The sequence below is a fragment of the Gastrolobium bilobum genome, unplaced genomic scaffold (genome assembly GCF_033153095.1).
Source record: "Gastrolobium bilobum isolate Gb01-03AN ecotype WA unplaced genomic scaffold, APGP_CSIRO_Gbil_v1 utg53169, whole genome shotgun sequence".
Lineage (NCBI taxonomy): Eukaryota > Viridiplantae > Streptophyta > Magnoliopsida > Fabales > Fabaceae > Gastrolobium > Gastrolobium bilobum.
In genome coordinates, this window is record NW_026898687.1 from 562,302 (window position 1) to 576,653 (window position 14,352).

The 14,352-nt window shown below is 37.8% G+C and overlaps 1 pseudogene; it reads left to right on the plus strand.

Annotated features, from left to right (window-relative positions):
- Positions 1-6,909: 6,909 nt before the first annotated feature.
- On the plus strand, positions 6,910-11,427 carry LOC133318382 (protein SEMI-ROLLED LEAF 2-like; annotated as a pseudogene).
- Positions 11,428-14,352: the final 2,925 nt, after the last annotated feature.

A 14,352-nucleotide genomic window follows, 5' to 3' on the forward strand; every position in this document is an offset into this window, starting at 1 on the left:
TAAAGTTAGCATTTTTTAATTTCAATGTTATTTGATTGATTTCCCTTCCCTCCCTTTCCCTGGGCCAGAATGGTCCAAACCAAAATGTATAGTGGAGTAACCATTTATTCTTTCTATATTCTGGAAGATTGTAATTACTGGATTTTAGGATTAGATGTCTCTGCCGACTTGCGAAAGCCCAGAGCTTGAAAATGTTAGCCAGAGTGAGATAACCTTTTTTTATTGCTCTCAACCACTAACTACCATGTCCTACTGTAAAGTAAATATTTTTATGTTCACTAGCATATCCCTCATTTTTTTAAATGCCAATTATTCCATTTATTTCAAAATAATTATAACTTCCAGAGGTTCTAATTTGGGAAAAGTGAAATGAAAAAGCATTAATAGAGTAAGAAGGTAATATAAATAAAATTATTTAATAACTATTTTAATCTGTCAAATATTAAACGGCAATTTATTTGACAAAAAAAAACGAAAGAATTCGAAGGTTTTATTGTAATCATTTAAATAAAATTCTACTTTTTATCACTGGCACGAATGATGCCGCTCATAAATAAGGAATGAGTGACAGTGGTGTGGATTCTTTGGTGGTGTAATTGTTAAATTTTATAATCTTAAAACTACACAAATAAGATTTATTCTTCATTCATTGATATTAATCTAGTACTCATTTTTTGTCTTGGATAGAATGTAATGCTTATCAAGAATTTTATTTGTCAATAATAGTATATAGACATTTACTACAAAATCAATATGTAATGAATATTTGAGAACTTCCTATATATAGATGCAATTTTTTTTCTTGGGTTCCGGTAGTAACTCCTTTTATTCACTTGCATTCATCAGTAACAAAATTCTAAATTTGAATTGAATAATGACACTGTAGGATTATTTATTAGGGATAAGTTATTCTGCCTACTCTTAATTTGCCTACTTTTGCCTACCTCTTTCAATACCGTTAGATTACAATCTCATCCAATGATAAAGATTTATGGTATAAAATTAACCTTTTTACACCATCCTCTCTCCCACTCCCCTCATCCTTTCTCTCTCCTCCCCTCAAGCCGCCGCAATCATCAAAATACTGAAATTGTTTTGTGATTTTACTACACCGAAGCACTTTATGCTCATCTATCCAATAACAATGGATGATGATTGGTAAATTCAATTATGCAGTACGAATCAAATAACAATATCACATCATTTAATTCATTTCTGTATTGGTAAATTCAATTATAAATAGTTTACTTCTTTGCTTTTTATGTTCATCTATCCAGAACAAACAAAATTCATAGTGTACGTAATAAAATAAAAAATAGCGTATGACTCTATGATTCTGTTGGGCTTCCTCCTTCAATGTTAAGCCCAAGCCCATTGAGGGGTTTTCTAAAAACCCTAAACCCTAGATCTCACCTCCTCTATATATTCATTAGTTGTGGGTGGAGGCTAGGTTAGAGATTAAAAGAGAGATTCGAAATTTGAGAGAAAATTATTTGAGAGATTTGAGCAAAGCTTTATGCTTTGTATTTGAGAGATCTCTAGAGAGTTTGAGTGAAACATCTCTAGGGAGGTTTGATTATCACCATTGTTGGAGAGGTTGAGTTAACCACCATATTGGTGAATTTGATTCTGTGTAATCATTATTTTCATAGTGGAATTTTGATCTGGACTAGGTCCCGTGGATTTTTACTTCTTCATTGAAGAAAGTTTTTCCACGTTAAAACTGTTTGTTTTCTCTCTCTCCTCTCTCTCTCCGTTTTGTTTTTGATTTTCCGCTGCGCTGCCCGACCTGGTGAAGTTCAGGCCGAGGTATTGCCGAGATCCGAGATCAAGATCTTGTTGTTTGTCTTCCGCAAAGAAAGGCCCCTGAGCCGAGCTTGATGGAACTGAGTTCCCAACAGTGGTATCAGAGCCCGAGTTCAACGGGTTTTGAGGGAGACGAGATGGAGACCAGTGGCATAACCAATGATGGAGACATGTTCAAGCTGACCGCAGACAATTTCACGTAATGGAGACCGATGATGGAAGATCTTCTCTACTGCAAAGATTTATATGAGCCCATTATCCTTGATAAGAAATCGGAAGGCAAAACCGATAAGGAGTGGGAGATTCAGAGTCGTAAGGCGGTAGCTACAATTAGAAAATACATAGACAAGAGCCTCTTTGAGCACGTGTGCGAGTCACGAACACATATGAGTTGTGGACGAAGCTGGAGTCCATGATTCAAAAGAAGACTCCCAGGAACAAAGCACACCTGGTTCGCCGACTTGTGAAACTAGAATACAAGGACGGCATGAGTATGATTGAACACCTCAACACTTACAATGGTATTGTGAATCAGCTGTCAAAGGCTGAGATGAAAATTGATGACGAGATGCAGGCCTTGCTGCTGTTGAGCTCGCTGCCAGAAAGTTGGGATACTCTAGTGGTGACCTTGAATAATTCGACTCCAGATGGAAAATTAAAGATGGATTTCGTGACAGACAGCCTCCTGGGCGAAGAAGCCAGGAGAAGAGAACGAGGTATTTCGAGCACGTCTGAGGCCAACGTTGCTGAGAATAAAGGGAAATCCGACTCTCGGGGTAGAAGCAAAAGTCGGGGTCGAGATTGAGATAGAAGAGGAAAGTCCAAAGGTCGGTCAAAGCCGAGATATGAGTTGAAGTGTTTTTAATGTGGAAAGACAGGTCATAAGAAGCCAGACTGCTGGACCTTGCAGAATGATGAGAAGAACGGCTCTGTGAAGCCGGATCAGATTATTTCCAAGAAGAGGGAAGACAAGAGCATCACTGCGGTGGCTGCAAACCTGGATGCCGAGATATTCCTCCTTGGTGAGGATAATTACTTGAATGTTGCATATGATGACTGCACCTGGATTGTTGACTCCGGTGCCTCCTTCCACGTTACTCCACACAAAGTTTTTTTCTCCTCTTACCGAGATGGTGGTTTTGGAGTCATGAAGATGGGAAATCAAGTGACCAGCAAGATTGTTGGTGTCGGTTATGTAACTCTGACCATAGATGTCGGATGCCGACTTGTGTTGAAAGATGTGAGGCATGTACCTGACATGCGTTTGAACCTAATCTCGGTAGGCAAGCTTGACGATGCCAGGTTAGTAAACTACTTTGGTAGTGTTAGATGGAAACTGGCCAAGGGAAACTTGGTTGTTGCCCGAGGTAAGAAGGAAGACTCCTTGTACGTGATGCAAGGAAAGATCAATGGCGGAGAAGCCAATTCTGTTCAAGATGAACCTAGCTTGGAGCTATGTCACAAGCGCCTTGGCCACATAAGCGAGAAAGGGCTCCAAATCCTAAACAAGAAAGGACTACTGACCGGGTTGAAAGGCCAAGCGTTGGAGAGTTGCACGCACTGTCTGGCTGGAAAGCAGCACCGGGTTTCTTTTGTGAGACCGGATCAACCTAGACGACACATGTATATTTTTGACCTCGTCCATATTAATGTCTGCTCCATGTCGGAAAGATCCCTTGGAGGAGCTCAGTATTTTTTTTCATTCATTGATGACCACTCCCGCAAAGTGTGGGTTTATTTGTTGAAGTCTAAAGACCAGGTACTCCAATCATTTAAAGAATTCCATGTTATGGTTGAAAGGGAGACTGGCAAGAAATTGAAGGTGGTCCGATCTGACAATGGTGGTGAGTACTGCAGCCCATTTGATGCATACTGCAGAGCGGCCGGGATTCGACTTGAGAAGACATCCCCCAAGACTCCACAATTGAATGGACTTGCTGAGAGGATGAACATGACTATTGAAGAGAAAGTCCGAAGTATGCTATCCAATGCCGGATTGCCGAAATCATTCTGGGGAGAAGCCGTCAGAACTGCTGTTGACTTGATCAACCTCTCACCATCACAGCCACTTAAAGGAGAAATTCCAGAAGAAATCTAGACAGGTCGGAAAGCGGCCTATAATAACCTGAAGGTGTTTGATGCCGAGCTTTCGTGCATATCCCTAAAGATGAAAGGGCAAAACTTGATGCGAAGACTAAAGAATGCATCTATCTTGGTTCGCCAAGATGTTAGTTTGGGTTCCTACTTTGGGATCCAATCAACAAGAAGATAATGAAAAGCCGAGATGTGATCTTTCATGAAGATGAGAACATTCATGACATCTCGAAGCCCAAAGTCCAAGTTACTGTCAGACTTAAAAGAACCCATCCCTCCTGTCCGAGCTGAAGCAGGGGGAGAAAATCAAGAGAATGAAGAAATTGATGACCAACAACAAGCTGATGATGAGGTACGTGTTGATGTTGAGATCCGGGATGAGAATGATGAACCAGGTTCTCAAGCTGAAGAATAGCCGAGATATCCAACTCGAGAAAGAAGGCCCTCTACTAGGTACCCATATGATGAATACACCGTTATTCCTGAAGACGGTGAGCCTCAGAGTTATGATGAGGCTGTGACGAGCTCAGAGAAAGAAGAATGGAAAAAGGCAATGCAAGACGAGATGAAGCCTCTGCACGAGAATCAGACTTATGAGCTGACCGAGTTGCCTGAAGGAAGACGAGCTTAGAAAAATAAATGGGTGTACAAGATTACGAACGAAGAGAACGGGCAGAAGCTGAGATACAAAGCCCGGATTATGGTGAAAGGCTGCAATCAGAAGAAATGAGTAGACTTTGAGGAGATTTTTTCTCCTATCGTGAAAATGACCTCGGTCCGAACCGTGTTAGCCATGGCGGCTTCGATGGACCTCAAGGTAGAACAAATGGATGTGAAGACGACATTTCTTCACGGTGATTTAGAAGAAGAGATATATATGGAGCAACCTGAGGGGTTCCGAGCTCCAAACCAAGAAGACTTGGTGTCTCGATTGAAGAAGAACCTCTATGGCTTGAAGCAAGCACCTCGGCAGTGGTACAAGAAGTTTGAATCATTCATGACTGATCACAAGTTTGCGAAGACAGAAGTCGACTACTGCGTATTTGTGAAGAGGTATGAGGCCGAGGATTTTCTGATATTGTTGTTATATGTTGACGACATGCTTATTGTAGGGAAAGACAAATCGAGGATAGCCGCCCTGAAAAAGGCGTTGAGCTCGTCCTTCGCAATGAAGGACCTCGGCCCTAAAAAGCAGATTCTCAGAATCAAGATTATCCGAGATAGACAAAAAAAGCTACTGTGGCTGAGTCAAGAGAAGTATATAGAGAAGATTTTGAAGAGATTCAGCATGGACAAAGCCAAAACAGTGAGCACCCCCTAGCCGGACACAAAAAGCTGAACCAGAAGCAATTTTCGAGATCTGATGAGGACAAAGATGAGATGATGAAGGTCCCGTACCAATCCGCCGTCGAAAGTTTGATGTATGCAATGGTTTGCACTAGACCCGACTTGGCGTATGCTGTTGGAATAGTAAGCCGGTATCTGTCAAACCCCGGCAAAGAGCACTGGGAAGAAGTGAAGTGGATCTTCAAATACCTCCGAGGTACGACCAACTTATGCCTTCGATTTGGAGAAGGCAAAGCCGAGTTGCAAGGCTACTCGGATTCTGATTTAGGGGGAGATTCTGACTCGAGGAAATCGACGACGGGATACATGATGAGATTTGCCGGAGGAGCTGTCTCTTGGCAATCAAGACTTCAGAAGTGTGTTGCACTATCGACAACTGAGGCTGAGTACATTGCCGCTACTGAGGCAATCAAAGAGATGCTGTGGATGAAGAAGTTCCTCATGGAACTCGGCCATGATCAAGACAAGTACGAGCTGGGTTGTGACAGTCAAAGCGCAATCCGTTTTGCGAAGAATTCGACCTATCACTCTCGCACTAAGCACATTGATGTGAGGTATCACTGGATCCGAGATGTGATGGAAGGTGGAGAGCTCAAACTTGTCAAAGTGCACACTGACCAAAATTGGTCCAACATGATGACGAAGCCGATTCCAGCAAGGAAATTTGAAGACTGCTGTGAAGGAGCCGGGTTGATGCTGAAGTCGACGCATTAATGTCGGAGGGGGAGATTTGTTGGGCTTCCTCCTTCCTAAAAACCCTAAACCCTAGATCTCACCTCCTCTATATATTCATTAGTTGTGGGTGGAGGCTAGGTTAGAGATTAAGAGAGAGATTCGAAATTTGAGAGAAAATTATTTGAGAGATTTGAGCAAAGCTTTATGCTTTGTATTTGAGAGATCTTTAGAGAGTTTAAGTGAAACCACTCTAGGGAGGTTTGATTATCACCATTGTTGGAGTGTTTGAGTTAACCACCACATTGGTGAATTTGATTCTGTGTAACCATTATTTTCATAGTGGATTTTTGATCTGGACTAGGTCCCGTGGGTTTTTACTTCTTCATTGAAGAAGGTTTTCCCACGTTAAAACTGTTTGTGTTCTCTCTCTCTCTCTCCTCTCTCTCTCTCTCTGTTTTGTTTTTGATTTTCCGCTGCGCTGCCCGACCTGGTGAAGTTCAGGCCGAGGTATTGCCGAGATCCGAGATCAGGATCTTGTTGATTGACTTCCGCAAAGAAAGGCCCCTGAGCCGAGCTTGAAGGAACCGAGTTCCCAACAGATTCCATCCGGTTCCACTCTACCCGCTTGATAATCCTTCGATTCCACTCTACCGCTTAGCTTCCAATATCACAAGAAGACAAAAATACAGACAATCCTTCGATTGCACTCTACCCGCTTGATTTGCATAAATATTGTAATTGCCCACTCCATGATCATGAAATGAATAAAATGATTGTCTTATTTAAATGAATTATACTGTTATACGGTTAATTGTGCATTTCTCAATTCATGAGAAGAATTATGCCGCTTATGGATTCTACTTGTAGATTAGATACTCTTACCATCTGATTGAGATAGATGATAAGTTGGTAGGACCCGGTTGTTTTCATGACATACACCATCTAGTTCTTGCACGATTAACAGAATTTAAGAAGTGCTTGTTTTTAATGAAGATAAACGGGATGGTTGGTATGTACTGCTAATTAATAAGTTATATTCTAGTATATTTCTTAAGACAATAGATCACTCCCAAAGATACACACACACACACACACACATATATATATATGAGGTAGGATCCTTTGACACCTTGACACCTCGTCTTATAGCCGTTAGATTATAAAAAATCAATGGAGTCACATGCTTACAAATCAGAGTCGTTGATCTTTTTTGATCTAACGGCTATAAGATGAGGTGTCAAATTTGAAATTTGACACCGGTGTCAAAGGATTATATATATATATATATATATATATAAGGTCAGGATCATTTTACACCAGTGTAAGTTACACTCTTAATCTTGTACGTTGATCCCATTTATATCTAAGGGCTCTAAATTTTTAATAATGTGAGCCATTGGATACAAGTGGATCAATGATCAAGATTGAGTGTAAGACTTCTAACTCTTACATGGATGCGTTTCATGGGTGAGCACTCACATCTTTCCATGGATTTGGAAGAAATGAGTTTATTTCCATACTTTTACTCTTTTAGTTATTATTCAATGATTCAAGATGTGATATAAAAGAAAGGGTTGCATTTATATTGATGTTTGGTTTGTTATGTATTTTTCCCCCCTATGTTTTCTGTGGCTAGGTGCGTTTCATGGGTGAGCACTCACATCTTTCCATGGATTTGGATGAAGTGAGTATTATTTCCATACTTTTACTCTTTTAGTTATTATTCAATGATTCAAGATGTGATATAAAAGAAAGGGTTGCATTTATATTGATGTTTGGTTTGTTATGTATTTTTTCCCCAAAACTTTGAATCAAAACTTGGGTATTGAATTTCAAGGTTAGCTTGCACTTGTAACAATACAGTTGTTTGTCAATTTAATTATTTCCTTTCTTGTTTCTTGTTTCGGTGGGTGGACTCTGAAATAGATTACAACAGTGACTTTGGAAAATTACACAAGTCTCCAATCTAACTCCAACCAGACCAAGGAAGATAAACTAAATTCAGAGTCCCTGGACCAGTTGGTACAGGGATTTCCTAAAGAAGAGGATTGTTCTTTACCAGACATCACTAAGAAGGATCCTCTGTTGCTTAAAGTTGTGGCAGGAACTGAGATGGACCCTATGTTGTATGTCTTTACTTACTCTTCTCCCCCACCCTTTATTAAGAAGCCAAAAGTTATGATCCCAAATAGCCCTTATGTGTTTACCACTTTACAGGGATACTGCTAGAGATCCTACATATTGGTCAAAGGTTTGCTTGTATAATATGGTCAAATTGGCAAGGGAAGCTACAACTCTGCGGCGTGTCCTTGAGCCTCTTTTTCATAATTTTGATTCTGAAAATCAATGGTCTTCTGAAAAAGGAGTTGCTGCTCGTGTTTTGATGTATTTACAATCTCTTTTAGCAGAATCAGGTAGCCCTGCAACATTCAGTGAGACAGTGACATAATTTTCCTTGAAAAAAATGATGTTTTCTCCTATTTCAGTGTATTGATTGTCTCTTTTTGCACACCAGGAGACAACTCCCATCTTCTGTTGTCCATTTTGGTCAAGTCTTGGATCATAAGAATGTTGCCAAGCGGCCTATCCTTCAGATTAATATTATTAACACCACAACACAACTTGCCCAAAATGTGAAGCAACAGGCTTCAGTTGCAATAATTAGTGCAATATCTGACCTCATTAAACATTTAAGGAAGTTCCTGCAAAATTCAGCTGAAGCTTCCAGCACTGGAAATGATGGGTATAAGTTGAATACTGAGCTTCAATCTGCCATAGAAATGTGTATATTACAACTTTCAAGCAAGGTGCGTATAACACTTCGTTTGTCTTTCAAACTTTATGCTGTCTCTACTATAACATATTGAGAATGACAGGTTGGGGATGTAGGGCCCATTCTTGATTTGATGGCTACGGTGTTAGAAAACATCTCGACTACAATCATCGTAGCAAGAACAACAATCTCTGCTGTTTATCAAACTGCAAAATTAATCACGTCCATCCCTAATGTATCATATGACAAGAAGGCAAGTGTTCTTACTTTGACTGGATATGGACTTTTCTTTATGCATAGCTGTAGTAAAACTATATAAACTTTTGTGTAATTTCTGTCCTTTGCAGGCTTTCCCTGATGCTTTGTTTCATGAATTGCTCCTGGCAATGGCTCATCCTGACCATGAGACACGAATTGGGGCACATAGTGTCTTCTCCATAGTGCTTATGCCATCTCTATTTACTCCGCAGTTAGAACAGAAAATTAAGATGGCTCCGAAGGTACCAAGCGAAAGCTTCTCCCTTCGGCATGAAAGCTTTATAGGAGCAGAACACCTCAATTGGAAACCTGTGGAAGGAAAGGCAGAAGTTGGTGTAAGTGGGAAATACGCATTTCATCTATATCATGGTTACAGATTTTTTGGAGTTCTAACTGATGGAAAAGATGTATGGAATTATTTACATATCATTTTTAGTCCAGAATATTTATTTTACCTATCATTATTAATTGTGGAAATAGACATGTAACTCAATATGTTTCTTTTTCTTTTCTTTTACTATTTTTTTTGGGGGTGGGGGTTTGGGGATGCAGCCTGCTATGCCTATTCATCATGATTATTTTTTATACAATTTTTATTGATTTCAATTATATTACTAATGTTAGGAAGTGGTTCTGTTAGTTTGGATTTTCTTTTTTCCGATAGTGGGGACATAGATATTTTTCTTTTTGCTGTATTGCTAATCAAATATTGCATGTCTTAACTCTTAATTTTGCAGTCACCAAGTGAGTCTATTGCTTTCTTCAATTTGGGTTCAGGAAACATCTGTGGAAATTGGCCCTGCAAATTTTGAGGCAATGGCTCACACTTATAGCATTGCATTATTGTTCACTCGTTCTAAGGTGAGATTGGTACAACGCAAATGCCATGGATTTTTAAGATTTATAATCAGAAAAGACAATAAACAATGTTTTGTTACTTTTCTATTATTGTTAATTATTTATAATACTTTTCTATTGCTGTGGTCACTTGTACTATTATCTTTACTCTTACATGATTTACTGTAAAGCAGTCCAGTTCCGATTCTTATGAGTGCAATTACACCACTTTTATGGGATTAATTCCAAGTATTATGTCTGTATTATTCGTCTGTAAATTTTATCAGGGTTGCATACGACTAGGATATTCTTATATGAGAACTGCTATTTAATGAGTATTTCAATTTGGTGTGAAACTGTCACCGGTATGGCCGGCATTTCGATTGTTTTAATCTTTCCAGAAATGCAAAAAAAGTAAACATATTTTCGCAATTTCTTTTATTTATCCAGATAGCTTTTAAAACCAAATAATCTTACATCTTTAATTTGTCCAAGTTCATGATGATATAAATTGCTTCCCACAGACATCCAGTTACATGGCTTTAGTAAGATGTTTCCAACTGGCATTCTCCCTCATGAGCATCTCTTTGGACCCACAAGGTAAGTTGAACATATAAGTGATTTTTTATCTTGTCATCCTGACGTGTTGTCTCCCTTTGTCCAGTTCTTTTCTACGTCAACTTGATTTGGAACTATATAAATCCCCTGTTATAAGGTTTAATTTTTTATGAGTAGCCTCAAACCACTGCTATCTGATTTTCTGGAGCTTAGGAACCTCATAAGCACCTCTTCATATTCCTTAGCAACTGCAAATTATTGTACACCTCATTTTATAATTTATTTGAATTTTATCCTCTTAGTTTGCAAGTAATACTGTAGATTATTTGTTCTAATAAAAAAAAAATTATTGTAGAATGTGTGGTTCTAAGTATTATCTCCTTTCCACAATTCCAAGCTGCATAGTTTGTAGCCTTTTGGAAAAAAAATTGTTGACTTTGTGTTACTTTAGGAAGCAAGTACAAATTCACATACTTGATTTACACAATTCCCTGGCTTCGTATTCTAAATTTTATATTTGTGTTTGTCTGTGCATGCTATAAAAGTTTTATTATGGCTGAAATTTATTTATTGAGATAAATATTTTTCTGTTGCAATTTTTTTGACATGTTCATTCTCTACACACCTGTTAAAGGAGGTTTACAACCATCTCGCAGGAGGTCGCTTTTTACCTTGGCATCGTACATGCTTATATTCTCTGCCAAGGCAGGCAACTTCCCTGAGCTAATTCCAAAAGTCAAAGCATCCCTGACAGAGATAACTGTTAGTTTCTTCCCGTTTATATTGATCCCCATTCCATTTACTTGTTCTTCAGCTTCCTTTTCAAAATAAATGTTGTTATCTGTTTGGTTTTTTAAAAATGGATAGGAAAATTAATTAAAGTCATAAATCCACAAGTAGATCCTTTTCTTGAATTGGTTGACGATGTCAGGCTGCAGGCTGTTTATTCAGAATCAGAGAAGATTATTTATGGAACTCAGGAAGATGATGTTGCTGCTATGAAGTCACTTTCAGCAGTAGAATTAGATGACAAGTAGTTGAAAGAGACTATAATATCATACTTCCTTGTTGGGAAATTCGTTCCCTCAAACTCCAATGTCAAGCGGGTCGTGGCGGGGAACCACCACCAATGAGCTAAGGCTACACCAACCGTAGCAAGTGGATCCGACACCATGTCTCAACCCAAAACCTTAAGGCATTGGGTTCATGGGTCCTTTCACTTATATACTCTTCACTTAGCTCATTACCAACCAATGTGGGACTCATCACACTTGAATATCTCAACAATCTCCCCCTCAAGTCACTTATATACTCTTCACTTAGCTCATTACCAACCAATGTGGGACTCATCACACTTGAATATCTCAACAATCTCCCCCTCAAGTGTGAAACCCACCATTGGTATGCTCCCCCTCAACCGAGTACCCGAAGCGCAAAGTACTCGACCCGCCTCCTAGCCAATCACTAGGCTAGCTCGAGCCCAATCCGACTCTGATACCACTGTTGGAAAATTCGTTCCCTCAAACTCCAATGTCAAGCGGGTCCAGGGGAAGCCCGTGGCGGGGAACCACCACCAATGAGCTAAGGCTACACCAACCGTAGCAAGTGGATCCGACACCATGTCTGAACCCAAAACCTTAAGGCATTGGGTTCATGGGTCCTTTCACTTATATACTCTTCACTTAGCTCATTACCAACCAATGTGGGACTCATCACACTTGAATATCTCAACATTCCTGACTAAATTTTCAAAATTATCAGAGGTAATATGAATTTATTTCCCTTTTTCTTTGATTCAAGCTAGGGACATAGCCAGGGTTAGGTGGGAATACTATAAACTAGGCACCACTGTATTCCAGTTTTTCCATTGATCAAGCACATTAACCAGTCAAAAATTACATTGAAGTTGGTTAAATGGTGAATGTTATGCTCAACTCAGTATAAGATGGTTGAGCACTTGAGTTACCTCTTTGGAAGTGGAGATGTCAATATCACCCTAGTTTTAGTTCAAGGATAGAATAACATCTAGGTTTCTGCCTCTTACCTGAAATTATGAAGGGCCACTTCTTTACCAAAGAATGGGCTAGTTATATAAGGGCAAAAAAGTTAAAATAATGCATTTAAATTAAATAATTACGCATTTAATGCTGTTTTGTAAAAAATTACACATCTGCTGCACAATGTGACGCCACTTTTGGGCGTCACATGTGTGCTCTATATATTCCCCCACTCCCTCCATTCAATTCACACCTCTTCTCTAACTCTTCATATCTCTCTTCTCCACCAACATTCCTTTATCTTTAATTTAGTATTTGAATTTTATTTCTTATTCTATTTAAAAATGAGCTCAAATCCTGATTCTGTTCGTGTTGTGTTATATTACAATGGTAAGAAAGTAGAAGGTCGACGATGTGTCATCTTCGAAGGTGAAAAAAGGCCGACACGTATCCAACGCAACACAACCATTGGCGAACTGCATCAGAGAATTCGGCAGAAGTTAAGTCTTCCAGACAACCAATGTATCACTGAGATCACGACAAGGGTGTGGCAAGGTGATAAATACATTAGTTTGATAGTTGCGTAAATAATTTCAAAATGACTACATTTTTGTAATTTTTTATTAAAAAAACAATAAATTAATTTTTTTGCCTAATACTTTTCAACTTAAAACTTAGATTTAGAAGGACTAGGTCTTTTATTTTAATGTATGAGTGATATATTTTTTTTCATTATGTAAGGTTAGTATTTATTATTTTTTGTATAAAAAATATGAAGGGTTAACAATAATGACATAATCGCTTCCGTATAACTCTTTGTGCAATTGGGTTATTTGTTGAAAGAGTTCTGGATTTTTTTTAATGTAGTTTTGATCAACTGAAATTTTCAACGAGTTATGATACTTATTTTAGCTACACTAATAAAAGCTAAAAACAATACATTTAAGACAAAATTTTTAAATAAATTATCAACCATTTATCACATTGATTCAATTTTCAATTTGTTACACATGTATTAATTATTGTTGTAAATTTTTTCCTTTTTTTGTAAAAATATAAAGTTTTTAGAAATGACATCGTAAGTGACATAGATATCGAGTTTTTTTCTGTGTGGTCTTGAGCTTTCCTACATGTAATATTTTATTAATTTAATGAAATTGTTTAAATTTTCAAATATACTCTGGGAATAATGTGGGCTGTAAAATAAATTTAGATAAAAAAAAGTTGAAACAAGAAATTAGATTTTGTAAAAGAACGAATTTAGTAGATCTAATATTCTTAATTTCATTAAATAAAATAAGAGTTGGCTTTACAGAATTATATTAATTATTTTAAATAGATATATTAGTTAAGTTTTTAATAAATGACTATATATATATATATATATATATATATATATATATATATATATATATATATATATTAACATTTCTCCTGCAACTCTAAAATAACGTTGTTTTGCGATTTAAAATAAAAAATAAAGGGTATTTTAGTAAGATACATATTACAATAGGAAAATAAAATGTTCAAAATACCCTTTATTTTAAAATTTAAAATGACATCGTTTTGAGATTATATGAGCTAATTTTAAAAACACTTATATATATATATATATATATATGTGTGTATGTATATATGGGATCACTGTTTCTACAATGGTTGCACCTATTGTTATCTACCGTGGTTGCCAAAATATCATCGTTTCATGCTTAAACAATTAAAAATATCTAATTGGGGTTTTCATTCTCTCTCTATTACTAATCACCATCCCTAATTGTTTCACAATCCATAACATCGACGACGGCAATGGCAATTGTAGAAAGAACCAATTAGATGGTACTTGTACCGACAACATTTGAATAATTTCGCCCCTGTTTTATATAATAGTTATGTTGGTACTTCATCAATATCTGCAATGCATGCATTCCTTCCCCAATAAACTAGGCGTTGACATTATTCAAATGTTATAGGTACAAATACCATCTAATTGGTTCTTTTTACAATCGC